Raw genomic sequence first — 17,557 nt, 5'->3', positions numbered from 1 at the left:
TTTGGCATAAAAAATCAACTTAAAATGGAAAAATGAGAGAATTTCGCCAACAGGGTGATGCCACAAGTATTCACAAAACGTAATATGTTGGAACAGTGCTTTAATTTACACCATGGTTGTTGAAAGATCCAGATTTTCGGGAGCATTCGTTGACGTTGTTACCATGTGCCACTCATGTTGGATTATGAATCCCCAGGGAGATAGGGGGTATTTATAGGCTCCCCTGCCTTTAAGCTGCTGTGAGTACATGCCAACATCTTAGTACTCCTGTAATTTAGCTGTAGTATTGCTATTTAAACATACTGTGTATTACTAATCATTTTCAGTTATTTTGCCTCTGATATTTCACGCTGTGATGCTCCTTATATTGTAAAAGTAAGTAAACAAATTTAAAGGTCATTGCTGTTGTAGTGTGGAGTTTCATTGTGAGAGCGATTTTTCTCTGTATGTTGTAAAGATAGAAAATCTGAATCCTTCTCCTTTTGTGTGATTGCTACCAGACTGTGTTGACCTCTGCTGGCCTCCTTTCTATTGCTGTTATTGTTGATGGAACCATCAGGGTTTTACATGACGCGCATTTCTGCGTCCTTTACGCATAAAACCGGACGCAGGACCCCTCAAAAACTAAACTATGCGTCCCTTGGGACGCAGAAATATCTGCTGCTGGTGTATATCTCGCGAAGCTGCTGAACACGTAAAACACATCCCAGTAAACCTTACCGACCCCATACTTTAATGGAATGCTCCGTAGTGCATTGGCCGCCACTCTTTGATGACAATGGAAACAAATTTTATTACCGTAAAAAGTGACTTTCAAAATGTAAACTGATTCTTAATCGGTCGATTTCTTGTTTGCGTCGTTTAACACATGTTTATGCATCATGGCGGGTCGTGTCAAACACCCAAAACAGGCCGATCTGTGAAAGTTTTTCGGCGGCCGTAGCAACCAGCACGATGCAGGTCTGGTCGAGGCCGAAACAGCAGCTACGCCATGCGATACTGATACATCAGCGAAATTACGAACATTCAACAGAAGTTGGCTAGGTAGATTTAAATGGCTTCGATATTCTGAAGAGCGAAACGTCATGGAATGCGATACATGTATGATTGAAAGCGAATGTCACATGCCCGTTCACGGAAGGTTGTTCCAATTTTCAACATTCAACTCTCACTCGTCATCAGGACTCGAAAAGTCATCTCACAAGTGTTAAAATCCTAAGCTTGAGGTCGCAATTTACTGCTGCTAGCAAATCTGCAGAGGGCCGGCAGTTGCAGGGTAAGAGTAACGAACTCGAGGCGTACGCTGCACAATTACGTACTGTTTATCTGATCGCTAAACGTGACCTTCCATGCGATGTATTCACTGACATCATGCATCTACAGAATCTGAACGGCTTAGACATTGAATATTACAAACGTCCTCAGATAGTTATGGAGTTTGAAGAGTGTATTCAACGTGTGATCGAGAAGTCCCTGATTGATAGCATACATGCAAGTGACTTCATCGGTATTAAATGTTGGATGAGACTTGTGACATTACCGTTCATAAGAAACTTGCCATATATGTTCGATATATTCAGAATGGCGAGGCGAATGTTTCTTTCCTCGGTAACCAGCAAATTACAGATGCCACTGCTGCAGGGATTGAAAACGCCTTGGTTGAATTTTTGACTAGGAAAGAAATCTGTGACGCGGCCGTAGACAAAATATACGGACTAGGAACAGACGGGGCGGCCGTAATGACCGGTCGTTTGAACGGGTTGGGTGCAAAATTAAAAGCCAGAAATCCCAACCTTGTTCAAGTGCATTGTGTTGCACATCGATTGAATCTTGCTGCTTCCCAAGCAGGCAGAGATATTGAATATTGCAAAGAATATCATAATATAATCCATTCATTGTATAAATACTTCAATGACTCTAGTGTGAGATATGACAAACTTAGAGAAATTCAAACTGTTGAATGGGAAGGCAAAACAAATTACTGAGCCTACATCTATTCGTTGGTTGTCGGTTGAATCAGCTGTCAAGATGATTTTCATCAGTTTTGAGCCAATTGCCTTGGCACTTGCAAGTGACAAAAAAGGGGGAAAGGCTGATGGCCTGTTGAAATTTGTCTCCAATTCATTGTTTCTGCTATTCACTGCCTTATTGATTGATGTCCTTACTGTCATTGGAATTTTGAGCCTTACATTTCAGAAAGATTCTGTCAACCTATCCCATATCAAAAAAAGTGTTCAGTCTACTAGGGACACATTGAATACAATGACTAATGATTCACACACTGTCAGAGAAGTATTTAATGATTTGGGTGATGTTCCTGGCAATGGTCAGAAAAACACATACAAAAACATTCAAATCACTGACAATCAGCCACTCAGACAGAGGTTCTGTAGTGTACGAGAAAATTATATCAACAAACTGGTGCATAATTTAGATAACAGATTTCAAGATGATGAGATGAATATTATGGAACGTTTTGATGTGATTCTCAACCCACACAGATATCCTGGAAATGTGGCCAACCTACCTAACTATGGGGTCAACCAGCTTGATCAACTGTTGAATCATTATAACAATACACCAGGTATTGATGGCGATAGAGCTAAGGCACACTTTCTGTTTTACAAACACTTCACAAGATCTCATAGGGACGCACTGAATTTTGACATGTATATCAAGCTGTTGCTAACTGATTTTACAGAGGAGTATCCTGATTTTGCCATTCTTGCTAAAATTGCTCTTGTCATACCAGTGTCCTCTGCCCCATGTGAAAGGGGCTTTTCAGTACAAAATGCCATCAAACAGAGGGCACGAAATAGACTCAATCCTCAAAGGCTTAATAGACTAATGTTCATCAAACTGGTTGGCCCCATCATAGATGATTTTGACTTCATGAACACTGCTAGGTTATTTGCTGAAGGAGCTGCTGGCAGAGTGTGAACTGGACTTACTAGGTGAATGCCATTTCAGAGTATGAAGTTACTTACCTTCTTGTCAATTTGCCAAATTTGAATACTGTTCAAATTCCACAACGTTGTGAACTTGTCATTAAAGTTATGAGATAGTTTCAATCATGAATAGTGTTCTTTGAATTGATCAATGAGGGCCCTCAGTATGAACTTGAATTTTCATGTAGTAATTATTTTAAGAAATGTGCAACCCATTTGCCGTGTGTTATAATAATTGAACACAGTGAAGACCATCGCATGGATAAACAATATAATATTCTTGTGAAATAAATTGGGACCCCCATATTTTGATGTAGGACTCCCATTTTCTAACACCAGGGGTCCCAGGGACTCTCAAAAGTAAAAAGTGATGTAAAACCCTGAACCATTGAAAGGATTCTGTCATGGTTATTCTGTAGTTCTGAGATCTATTTTTAAATTTTATATTTATCCCTAAAAGACTATATTAACTAACCTTCATGGAGGAAAGTAGGTTCCCATGTAATTAAATATGTCCCAGCTAGGTTCTTGTTATAGAAATTAACATTGAATATCTGTGGTTTTGACTCTTACTATTTATGTCTGAAAGACAAGAAGTCTCTGTAGCTTTGTGGACTCCTGCTTTGTACATAGTATAGATGAGGTTTTCATCAGAAATCCACTGCTGACATTATAAATAGCACACACACAATCACTAGTCTTTGATAAGTAGCAAATGAATCATATCTCTGCTGGTACAGGTAGTGATGTCAAGATCACCCTATGATGTGTTTGTGTTTTAGAACATTCATTTATTGTGGCAGTTCATAGCTTAACCCCGGCAAAACCTTTCCTTGATGTATATTCAAAATTATTAAAAGATTGAAGGTGGTACATGTAGATCATATCCTGTGATAAGAACATCTGGATGTATTGATATATTGAAAATGGGTCGGACATAATAATACACAAATTCACATGAAGGTTTAGGTCAACACTCCGCTTTCTAAAATATTCTGATCAAATTTTCCTTGTGCTTGCCCAGTTTTCTATAATTTTTACAGTGATTCTGTTTGCAACTTTATTTAACGTTTTTACCTTAGCCAGGTTGCAGTTAATAGTCACTGCATTTGTCTTTTCTGCTAATTTTTTGTTTTTGTCTCATATGATGATAACTTTACTGTAAAAGATTGTTAATATCTGCCAGATATTTTGAACTTAGCAGTTAATAATAGATAAGGAATTCCATTCTTTAGAAGTGGACAACTAGAAATTTGTAATAATGGATTTCATGATGCATAATTTGTAAAAATAAGTAATAATTCCTTTAAATAAATATGCAAAAATATATTACTTGAATTTATTGAAATTTTTGTCCAATGTAAGAGTACAGAAATGACAGAAAACTGTAGTTATGTTATAATCAATCTGAATTTAACTTGTTTGTTTGGTTTCCAACATGTTTTCTGCATCATACTGCCCTCTATTGCCAGTTGTGAAAAAAACACCTTTGTTGAAATAATTATCTATGTATTTGGGTGAAAAGTGTTTCTGTCTGCTTGTCCCAGACTTAATTTAGACTGCGTCATTTTTATTTGATGAGAATGATAAATAGATCTGATTTGTATTCTGTTGGTATGTAGGGAGTGTCTTGCCAAAGTTGAGAATTTTAGGGGAATTTGCTGGCACTTTATGAATGTGGCCTGATTTCACTACGTCATGGCTTTGCAATACATACTGAAAAGAATGAGTCATGGTGCCCATACATAGTCTTCAAATTACAACCAGACACTGAAAACTATTCATCCTAAAATATCATCCCAGCCAGCTGTGTTTGTCATTAAATTTTGAAAGAGTGACAGAGGCACTGACATAAAAAGCATTCACAACATAACAGTTTTATTACATAGATTTTCACTTCTTGCAGAAGTAATTTCACAAATATTTCAATTTGTTTCCATAAGGAAGTATGAACACTTCTAAATATATAGCAGGTACCATGAAGAGAAGGTTACTGTGTTGAGGGGTTGCCAAGGGGTATTTCGCAATCCAAGTCTTGACTACTGGTGTTGTTGTGACTTGTTTGTGTAAATTAATCGGTATCTACATGTATGCCTCAAGACTTTAAAGTACATGGCAATAAATTCCCCAGTATCAACAGAACATACACATTGAGCAAACATTGCCATTTTGATCCGACAGTTTTGCCAATAAATAATACTTATGATATTTTAATGTCAAGATAACATTCTATGCCTCACCTTGTACACACTTACCACAAATACTTTACATCCTTAACAGATCAAATATGTATTAATAACTACACAGTCCCATTTCTTTGAACTCATAAATTTAATTTCAGTTTGTTGACTTCTCATACATGGCATAGCTTGATCCAATTTCAACTGTATACAGTAATCCTTCCAAGTGTCAAAAATCCAGCCATGACAGTGTTGACTGATTATCTGTGCCTGAAATTGCCACTTCTAATGTCAATATGTGTTCCAAACACTGTGTGTAGATTTTGTGTGTGGTGTTGTCAAAAAGTGTCGAATTCTGATGATACCGTATATTGTCCGTGTGATATTTTTGAACTGAAAAAGATTAGTTAGTTCCTTCTCATAAATTTATTTCTACATTTTTTTACTGTCATATGATCACTGTTTGTCATTTGATTTCAACAACCTGTTTTTCCCCATAATATTTCCAAAATACATTAAATTGAACTGAACAAAACTCATGGTGGATAGTTCTGTCTTTTCGCATCATGGCGAGAAGGGACAGGTATAAAGTGAAATAACATGATTTAGAACTTTATGTTAACTGTTGCTGTTGATCAGCCATATTAAATGTCATGATATGCAGAATTTCGGTTCACAAGTCTTCTGAAAAACAGCATGTATGGTACATGATAGAACCTACACATCAGTCAAAAGTATGGCAGAAGTAAATATTTATGAATATTATGCCAAAGAAAATGTGCTGAAAAATTGTCAAAATTTTGAAAGTTCCTGCTTCAGGTCATGCATTCACTTGGAAAGTTGATTAATTAGTACACGGAAGTAGGAAGCCATGTTTTTCAGTGAAAATCACCAGACTGAATCGTCATGTGATGTGAAATTTAATATGCCGAATGTTTCTTCCAGATAAACTAGTTTTACTAAGGTGTAATGGATAATTAAAGGCATCATTTCAATGCAAAGCTCCATTGATTGTGGGCCCCTTGCTATGCACTACTAAGGGTCTGCTTACAGACACTTAATCAGACATGTAAATAAATTCGATTCATTTGAGTCTCATGGATGTCTGGACATCTGAGGCCACTTTCTCAGAATACAGAAAACCCAAAGATTCCTCCATTTTGCCAACTGACTATGTTATTCATTCCACAAATTGAAATAATTTCTACAAAATTTTAAAAAAGTGCCGCCCTAATTTTTATCACTGTATGTTAAAGCCCCAGTAGCTGTACATAACTCTTGAAATTTGTTGACTTCAAAATATCTCCATATTCTCTCCTGGTTTTCTCTGAATTCTACCTTCTGAAGGGATATGGGCTTTTACAGCACTAGGAAACCATTCCATTGTGAAACATGTGACAAGTAAATTCAAATTTTAACGGTCATTTTAATTTCCTAGCATTTTCAAAACTTGGTAATATTACAAAGGAAATAGAACATACAATGTCACAGTTGAAAACATTCACCTGTATGCATTACATTGGACTACTCTGTGTAGTTTATGTGAAGATTTCAGCGCATGTATGCACAGTATGATCCATCATTTTTGCTTTTCCGGATGGGGCTGCGATTCAATGTTTTGGCAAACATTTAATTGCAGTGTAATCTTTATCTTGTTCAAAATTGCATATACAGTCCCAGCAGGTAGTTACTAATAAGTGTATGCACACACCTAAATTAGTACATTTCACAAACTTTTTTTAGCTTGACAGTAAGGTCATAAAAATAATGCTAAAAGATGCAGCTAGTGGATGCAGCCCCTGTGGTACCACCAGTGCAATTTATTAATAAAATACCCAGTATACAAAAATATAATGCATTGAGGGGCACTGAAGATTGCAAGTTTTCACCGAATATCATGGAAGTCATTTGGTCATGGACATAAACAGCACTCAGAACACAATGTTCGGTACAAATGAATATACTTTTTGTACTAAATTTTTATTAACCCACCTTATGTTATGGCAGTACCATGAAAAACAAAATCATTATGATATTCTTGAAATTTACACATGTGCAACACATGTGTTGACCAGCTGAATGCTGTGGATCTCAACATGGTTTTTAGTCTTTGAGTAGAACAAGATACTGTAGTTGATATAAAAAAGAAAGGTGGGGAATAAAAAGATCATAAACACCATGGCTACTGGTCCTTCAAAATTGTTACCAGTAAGTCATTTGAATGAATCAAAGAGAGTGTATATTGTGGCTACATGGCTCTGTTCTGTGGAGAGAAATTTTTGGTTCAGGAACAGAATAAATTGACAAATGCATCTATGTGCAGTCTGGAGTTAATGTGGATTTACTCTGAGACTGTGGGCTTTTTAATATCTCACCCCTATTGTCTATGGCTTAACAAAGTAATATAAGGTGATTAACTTCAGCAAACCCTGTTATGTTGATAGTGGTGCCAAAACCTAGTGAGCCAGTAGAGTACGCCTAAGCAACATATACAATCATAGACAAATGCCAATTTTGTGACTAGTAGGCTAAGTCAAGAATTGATGTTGTTAGTTTTAGACCTTTTTCCCATACCTATTTAAATTTCACTATTGCTTCCCTCAGTGATTGTTCTACCTTTATCAAATCTGTTTGATCAAGAAGAAAAGTGACTAATTTTTTAAGCACTCTTTCAAATATTTATTTCGAATCTCAACTGTTTCAATTGGAACTACACATGGCAGACATACTTGTTGCCATCTCCTGTCATACTGCCATCTAGTGGTCAGATCAATATTTCTTTTGAATTCTAGGTTGGCCTTAAGTGACCTCTTAAAATTTGCATATGAATGTCATGTTGTTTATGTCTGGGTTTGAATTTCATTGCATTTATATGCCTTAGTGCTCTGTGAAAGTATTGCTGAGCAATACTAAAATAATTGGATTATAGCAGAATATCCCAGCATTTTAAATCGTCAGCATATTTGGAACATTTTGCACAGATACTTAAGCTGCTGTGAGTACATGCCAACATCTTAGTACTCCTGTAATTTAGCTGTAGTATTGCCATTTAAACATACTGTGTATTACTAATCACTTTCCAGTTATTTTACCTTTGATATTTCACGCTGTGATGCTCCTTATATTGTAAAAGTCAGTAAACAAATTTAAAGGTCAGTGCTGTTGTTGTGTGGAGTTCATTGTGAGAGCGTTTTTTCCTCTGTTTGCTGTAAAGATAGAAAATCTAAATCACTCTCCTTTTGTGTGATTGCTACCAGATTGTGTGATCTCTACTGACTTCCTGTCCTTCTGTGTTATTGTTGATGGAACCAAAGGGTTCTGTCAAGGTTATTCTCAAATTCTGATATCTTTTTTCAAATTCAATTTTGTTCAGAAAAGAATCTATTAATCTTCATTGCGGAAAGTGAGTTCTCCTGTGATTACATATGTCTCAGCTAGGTTCTTGCGATAGAAATTAACATTGAATATCTGTGGTTAATTTATCTGACTCAAGGTCATTGTACATTGACTTGTTATTTATGTCTGACAGACAGAGTCTCTGTAGCTGTGTAAACTCTTGCTTTGCAAATGCAGTAGATATCATAGATGGAGGTTTTCATTAGAAATCCACTGCTGACTTTATAAATAGCACACACACAATCAGTATTCTTTGATAAGTGGCAAATGAATAATATTTCTGCTGGTACAGGTAGTGATGTCAAGGTCAACCTGTGATGTTGTGTTTTAGAATGTTCACTGTTCATGGTAGTCATAGCTTGCACCCAAGCTAAATCTTTCTTTGATGTAAATTCAAAATTTTTAGAAGATTAAAGGTGGTAGGTTTCATGCTGTGATAAGAACATCTGGATGTATTGATACATTGAAAAAGGGTCGGACATAATAATACACAAAGGTACATGAAGGTTTAGGTCAGCAGATGATTGAATTCTTAATGTACTACTACTCAATGGTCGTGTTGATTCTGATAAACAGAAGGTGAATCTTTAGAACAGCTAGATGGGTTACTGCGTCTTGATCGATCAATTTTGCACTATATTGGGTGCACCAGATCTGATTATGAAAAGAGTTGTAAATATCTGATCTGAAAAAGTGTTTCTCTTGTTTTTAATTTATGTAGACTAATACCAGTTTACCAAATACAAAAAAACCCTGTAACAAACAAACATGCTGTTTGATAACATATGAAGCTGTGAAAGACGTGTTTCTACTCAGTCTACTGCGGTCCAAGGAAAAGACATGAAATGATACTCTTACACTCTCTGATGGAATTTAATGTTTTCATTCTCAGAACATTTGTGCATGAAATTAGTAAGATCAGCTTTTAATCTATTCTTACCAGGAAATTTGCTGTAATTCAAAAAAACAAACCATTATTTTTTAACTTGTGCACAATCATCTCCAACTTAATAAGCAAATTATGAAATATTAAGCTGGGACAGGTTGCTCTCATTATTGTGTAATTGAATGAAGTACAACATTCCTATATCAGATCATTGAGCACTCCGCTTTCAAAACATTTTGATCAAATTTTCGTTGCGTTTGCCCAATTTTCATATTTTTTTACAATCATTGTGTTTGCAAAGTTTATGTAACTTTTTTACCTCAGTCAGGCTGCTGTTAACAGAGACTGCTTTTGTTTTTTCTGTTAATTTTTTGTTTTTGTCTCATATGATGATAACTTTAACGTCAAAGATCGTAATAAAAATTTGCTATATGTTTTAAACTAAGCAGTTTATAAAAGATAATGAATTAAATGGATTCCAAGAAAGATCATGCATACTTTGAAAGTGTACCACTAGAAATGTGTATCAATGGATTTCATGATGCGTAATCAGTAAAAATATGTAGTAATTTAAAAAAATAAATATGCAAATATACATTGCTTGAATTCATGGAGACTTTTGTCCAATAAAAGAGTACAGAAGTGACAGAATACTGTGATTATGTTATAGTCAATAAGGATTTAACTTGTTCTCTTGGTATACCGCATGTTTTCTGCATCATACTGCCCTCTATTGCCAGATTTGAAAAAATTCTTTGTTGAAATGATTATCTATGTTTTGGGGTGAAAATTCTAATTGTCTGCTTATCCTAGACTTAATTTAGACTGCGTCATTTTATTTGACAAGAAAGATAAATAGATCTAATTTCTATTCTTTTGGTATGTAGGGAGTGTCTTGCCAAAGTTGAGAATTTTAGGGGAATTTGCTGGCACTTTATGAATGTGGCCTGATTTCACTACGTCATGGCTTTACAATGCTTACTGAGAAGAATGAGTCATGGTGCCCATACATAGTCTTCAAATTACAACAGGGCATTGGAAACTATTAATCCTAAAAATATCATCCCAGCCAGTTGTGTTTGTCATTAAAATTTGAAAGAGTGACAGAGGCACTGACATAAAAAGCATTCACAACATGACAGTTTTATTACGTAGATTTTCACTTCTTGCAGAAGTAATTTCACAAATATTTCAATTTGTTTCCATAAGGAAGTATGAACACTCCTAAATATATAGCAGGTACCATGAAGAGAAGGTTACTGTGTTGAGGGGTTGCCAAGGGGTATTTCGCAATCCAAGTCTTGACTACTGGTGTTGTTGTGACTTGTTTGTGTTAATTAATCCGTATCTATGTCTCAGTACCTTAAAGTACACGGCAATAAATTCCCCTCTGTCAACAGTAAATACACAGTGAGCAAACATTGGCATTTTGACCTGACAGTTTTGCCAATAAATTATACTTATGATATTTTAATGTCAAGATAACATTCTATGCCTCACCTTGTACACACTTACCACAAATACTTTACATCCTTAACAGATCAAAAATGTATCAATAACTGTACAGTTCCATTTCTTTGTACTCATAAATTTAATTTCCTTTTGTTGACTTCTGATACATGGTATGGCTTGATTCAACTATATACAGTAATCCTTCCAAGTGTCAAAAATCCAGCCATGACAGTGTTGACTTATTATCTGTGCCTGAACTTGCCACTGTGTGTAGATTTTGTGTAGGTCTTTCAAATTCTGGAGATATATCTTTCTTTCTTTTACAATTGAATTGTAAAAGATAAGTTGTGTTCAAATGACTTCCCTCTCATAAATTAATTTCTCTGTTTTATTACTGTCATATGATCACTATTAAGAATTTGATATTGACAACCTGTTTTTTCCCCGATAATATTTCCAAAATACATTTAATTGAACAGAACAAAATTCATGGAGGATAGTTCTGTTTTTTGCATCATGGAGAGAATGAAAATGAAACATATTCAGAACAAATGTAGCTGTTCCCAGGTGTTCTTTAAACTGTTGCTGTTGGTCAGCCACATTGAATGTCAAGTTGTGCAAAATTTGGTTTACCAACTTTTCTGAAAAACAGCATGTATTGTATATGATAGAACCTACACATCAGTCAAAAATATGGCAGAAGTAAATTGTTTTGAATATTATGCTAAAGAAAGTGTGCTTAAAAATTGTCAAAATTTTGCAAGTTCCTGCTTCAGGTCACGCATTCACTTACAAAGCTAATAAATTAGTACACAGAAGAAGGAAGCCATGTTTATCAGTGAAAATCACCTGAATTCCTGCTTGCCTTTAAAACACACCCAAAAGCTTGATTAATTAGTACAAGGAAGTAGGAAAACTTGTTTACCAGTTAAAATCATTAGACTGAATCGTCATGTGATGTGAATTTAATATGTCAAATGTTTCTTCCTGATAAATTACTTTTGCTAAATGTTTTATCAATAATTAAAGGCAAAGTAAGATAATTTCAATGCAAGCTAGGCTCTATTGGTTATAGGCCCCTTGCTATGCACTACCGGAGGGCCTCCTAACAACCATATGACCAGACATGTAAATGAATTCAATTGAAAATGTCTGCTTGTATCTCATGTATGTCTGGACATCTAAGGTCACTTTCTCAAATTGCATTGCGGAGAGATTCCTCAAACTGCCTCTGAATACATAATCTACATAACAAATTAAAATGATGCAGTTTTCCGTCACTTTTAATGGCAGAATTTATAAAAAAGCTGCTTCAATTTTTATTCGTTATTGTTTGTTTGTATACTGGGTATTTTATTATAAATTTTTCTGATGGTACAGTTGTGTGAAATTTCAGTTGGATTTTCATCACCATAATGAATTCTTTCAAGTTCATTGTTTTCTTGGTTCTAGTTCTAATTTTACATAATTTTTGCAATTATTGCAGATTGCAAATATGTCTTATAGTATCAACAATTGGAGCTGCATTTTTTATTTACAGAGAGGAAAAAGTGTGGCGGTAAAACCAACAAAAATATGAAAATTTTAATGTACATGTCCTGTGAAAAATTTTCCTTCATCCGTGTCCCACGCTTCACTGATGGTGAATTGAACAGCAAGTTGTGCCAGCTGTATAATTTCAGTTGATCTGTGGTGCCTGTGTTTGGGGCAAAAACAGATTTGAACTAAAAGTAAAATAAATTTTTTGCAATTGTCAAGCTCAAAAGGAACTATTCACTGCTGAGCCTTGTCTGAGAAGGTATGTGTCAGTCATTGCTTCTACTTTAGGATTTTATCTTTCTTGTTACAAAAATTCAATTTTTTTAACAGATCAATGAAAACCATAGCCTTGTGCTTCAATGATTGAAAATGTTCTGACCATGTTAGCCCAGTATCATACGTGGACTAATTTATGCTGTATGTGTTGTTAACATCTTTTCTGTGTTAACACATTTTTAAACTATTACTCTGGTGCTTCTCACATAAGTATTTGTTACCATAGTATTAAATACTACTCAAATTGATTAAATATTTATATCACCCAACTCTGTATTGGAAGAGCCATGCCAAACAATGATGATAATACATTTATGATTTTAATTTTATATTGTAGAGAAGTTTCTTTCTAGAAAATAGGATTAGGAGGAAAGACTAAATTCAGAGTAGTGCACAAATACATAAACTGCTGTAGAGAAATAGCAAAGTCCTAAAACAAATTTTATGAAATTAGGAGACAGGGTAAGAAAGAAATGAACAGGTTTTCAAATAGTAATAGAGAAAAACAGGAAATTCTTACAACAATAGAAAAGGGCAAGCAAACTGATGATCACATGAGAATTGCAGTCCAAAGGCAAGATTAATTTGGAGAGAACATCTTACATACACTCATTATACAGTGTACATGTTTGAATTGTGTTGTTAATGTTTTTGATTATGTATGTATTATGTACTAAAAAGCCAAATAAAACAACCATGTATAGCAAAGAAGAAAGCCAGACATAACCACAAAGGCTGATAGAAGCAAGATCCACTACAAATGTTGAAAAAAATTAGAAAGCAATATAGTGATTTTCCTTTGTAAGACTTTTCTTTATATGCATGACCTAGATATCAGACATGCTTCGCAGTAATTTATGCGTACAACAGCTGCCGTCTTGTTTGTTGTCCCTGAGCCAATTTAACATTCACCATGGGAACCTTTCACATGATACGCAGACATATTATATTGCCTGTCTAGCTTGTAGGTGAAAAGGTCAGACTATGCAAATAACATTATCAAGGGAAGTGCAAGAAATTGTGAGCAGGGGAGACTATGTAGATAGTTTAAACATGTCAAAAGTGAAGGAAATCTGAAATTTTCAAATTACTTGGCCTTCAATTTAGCTTCAAATGCTTTACAGCTTAAAATATCAGATATTCAACAGTTATTTTGACTGCAGCCAAATAGTCTAATTAATATTTGGATGGTTGATTTGTACCTATGATAGGTTAATGTGATTGCTATGCATAAAATGGTGTAGATTATTTTAATGTTGACCACATTTGGCTTAGTATAGAAATATCAACATCATATGTGGAAATCTGTAAATTTTATCAAGTGTTTCATGGCTGTGAAAGTTTGACACTTGCGCCCTCTTGAGCCACTTTCAGGAAAGATTTCATTTATGCAGCTGTATACGTGCTTGTCTGCTAATTATCAATGGACAGAGTAATCAATCATGTGAATGATACCATGCAGTATTGTTTGCAGAGCTGTTTGTAAGGTTGTATTTGACTGCTTTGTGATAAAGAAGGTGGGAAGGCTGGCATTTCTGTTATCTGTTTACTTCTTGCTAAACAGATGTCATGGCAACAAGGTGTGTCCTTCACCTATGTCCTCTACAAGGAAGAAAGTCGTGCAAAAAATACAAGTGATGTCATGCAAAGCTGACTCAAAAATGAATAGGGAACACCCAAATGAATAAACAGCTTGGTGAGACTAGAGCACTGTTGTTGGGAATTTATTAATAGAAACTGAACATCATACTGGAGATCAAATTATAGGAAGGAAATAAAACTAGAAATTCCTAGAAGGAATTATCCTTTGCAAAACTACTCAAACTAAAGTCTTCAATGTTCCTTATAATTTTGGTGAGAAAGCTCAGTTTGTGCTTCGTAGCCACTTTTCAGGAGAGTAGTCAGGCATGGAACTGGGACATTGTGGCTGTTTGTCACTCTTATTGATTGCCCTGTGCTATCAGATGACAGTTTACCACTGGTGAACTCAAATGAACTCTTTTGTAAAGGTCTCTAGAAGTTTACAGCCTATCATTCAAATGGAAATCTTTTGTTTGCATGTTCTTTATAGTCACTGCAATGAAAGAGGGTTTGTTTAGCCTTAAGGAAGTGATAAAGCTTGTTTGTCTGATTATCACAAAGTACAGCTGCGGTACCTTGGTTGCTGAGGAAGGACACCATTGGAAAAACCACCACCAGGGTTGACCTCTTTACTGTAACCTAGATAATACTTGAAGGCTTTTCAAAGTCCTTGAAGGAAATAAAGCTTCTTAATTTTGTAGCTCTAAAAAGCATTTTCTGTATTCCATATAGGAAACCTAGTATTTCACGTTTTACAATAAATTTTTTGGTGCTTGAGATTGTCAGTTCCTTACTGTTGCAATTGTCACATGAACATACAAGTGACAGGTTCCATATTTGCTTGTTTTTCTTGCATGTTTTAGCATCTCCAGCATATGTAGTGTCAATTGTATGGAGACAGACTAGTAAAATATAATATGTGACATTCACTATTCTAGTACCCATTTTAATCAACAAATTAATCATTTCTTGTTGTATTTCCTTGCAATAATTTATTGTCTTGTTCTATACAAATTTTTTTTTCTCCTGGTATTAATCAAGTCAGCTTTATTGATGTGTCTTTCTGAATATCTAAATTTGAGGATCACAGTGGAAACAGTTTTTAACCTTTCTATGTAATCCTCCAATTATCTTTTCTTGTATTTACATTTATGAAATTTACATGTTTTGTCCTGAATAATTTGAGAAATAAATCATATCAAAGAAAGAAAGAAAGAAAAAATAAACAAAAGAAAGAAAGAAAGAAAGAGAAAGATTTCATAATGCAGACTGACAAATTTGTTGCATGGGGATCATGGTGTGAATAAAATTTTTCTTTAAATTTTCCTTTCTATGGATTATGTGTTGAATACATTAAATCATTCCCACAATTAGTTTTAATATATAAGATAAGACCATCACTATTTGTCAGATTTAGAATTTAAACATAAAATCACTTTGAGGAAAAAAATATAAAAATATAGGAAAAAAACCTAATTTTTGAATGAGTCTCCAATTAGATTGTTTTCCTTCATCAGCGATTTAAATACATGTGCTCGTGAGTCCGCCATGTTGAAATTGAGGGCAGTCATTAACACAGCTCTGCAATCCTAACCCAAGGAAGGTGTTACTGTTATTGTGGTTGAATCAGTCAAAGACAAGCTGTGTACTGATGACATTGACAATTTTACTTTTTGCATATTTTTGACTCTGTGGTATTTTATTTTGATATATGATAGTGCAGAGGAAATTTACAATCTGAAAAGATGTGTCCATGCTGAAGGCCTGTGGCTCACATTCTATTGTGTGCAAACTGCATCAGAATAACTTTTTACTTGTAGAACTGGTCAAAGTTAATTGTTTACGATAAGGCTCCAGTGGTATGTAAGTAGAAAAACTAAACAAAGGAATAAATTTTAATGTGACTCAAAGCATGTTCTTTTTAGCTGAAAAAGCTGTTTTTATGATCTGACATGTTTTGGGAATCTTGCCTTCATGGGACTCTATTAGAATACAATTGTAATTACACTTTGTAATGCAATAAATGGTCAGGGGGGAACAAAGATAAACTATTAGAATGTTGGTTAACTGAGGGGAAATTTTTTTGTGGGTATAACACACTTTCTAATAACTTTGTTGCAATTTCTGTTTGTTTATGTTTATAAAGTTTGCATAGTTACCAGTCACAGGACACATCCTTCAGGGTGCCATGCCATACATGTCAATTAAAATACCAAAGGGCATGGTCCAATTTCTTTTCTTTAACCATGAGAAATGGTAGGAATGCATTTGTGTAATGTAATTTTAAACTGCCATAGAAACAAACTGGGCAGTCGTCCAACCAGGAAAAGTATGCTTAACCAATGTACATTGAAAATGTGTCAATGCTCGCTGTTAGTGGCAAACAACAGCAGAATATTGTCAATTGTGGAATGTTGTCAATTGTGGAATGTCATGTCAAAATGAAAATTTTTTGTTTCTCAACTGTGCATGCTTTGTTCTGGACAAGCCATATCAGTCTTTTTGTGATTTTTACTTGGCAAACTTGTATGAATATAACAGTTTGTTATGCACAACAGTAAAATGTGTATATTTTTTTAAGATCTAATGCACACAATGTACAGTTCTGATCAATAAAAATTGTCAACATCATCATTCAAGATGTCAGAATTACCATTGCATATCATTCCCTCTTTGGGTTTTTTCTAATTTTATCTGATCTGACACATATTGATAATCCTTTTGATAATAGTATCTTCAATTATTTTATAGCTGAATACGGGACAATTTCCAAATGAGATGTTTTAAAATTTCAGGAGATGTTACATTTGAATGGGTGACATACATGTAGACAAACATGAAAAAGACACGTTTATAAACAAGATGAAAACGTAGTGTATTAGTATACAGCAATTTGCAGCTCTACTGTGTGGGTCAGGCCCAATGTGAGGACGGTGGTGAAGATGAGACACCTACCGGGTAGATCTGAATAATTTCTAAGATGTCACCCTACTAAATTAGAACCACAATTATAACCAGTATGATTTCCATCAACTGCGGGATAGGACAGTCAGCTATTTCAAGGCAGATGTCTTGGGAGTAGATTTCATAATATCAGCAACCATCTACCTGACTTGAAGAGCTTGGTAAAACATCTGCCTTCGAATTCAAATGCATCTGTGACTTTGTTCTAATTCAAAGGCGTATAATTTGTAGGGTGTTCACTTTTGCATCTGTAACATAGTACATGCAGGTGATTTTCAACAGTAGATTAATCTGATCCTGTGACATACCAGACCTATACAACGTGTAGTGTTCAG

The sequence above is a fragment of the Ptychodera flava genome, assembly GCF_041260155.1.
Source record: "Ptychodera flava strain L36383 chromosome 3 unlocalized genomic scaffold, AS_Pfla_20210202 Scaffold_25__1_contigs__length_14229661_pilon, whole genome shotgun sequence".
In the NCBI taxonomy this organism is placed as follows: domain Eukaryota; kingdom Metazoa; phylum Hemichordata; class Enteropneusta; family Ptychoderidae; genus Ptychodera; species Ptychodera flava.
Note: the sequence above shows the minus strand (reverse complement) of the source record.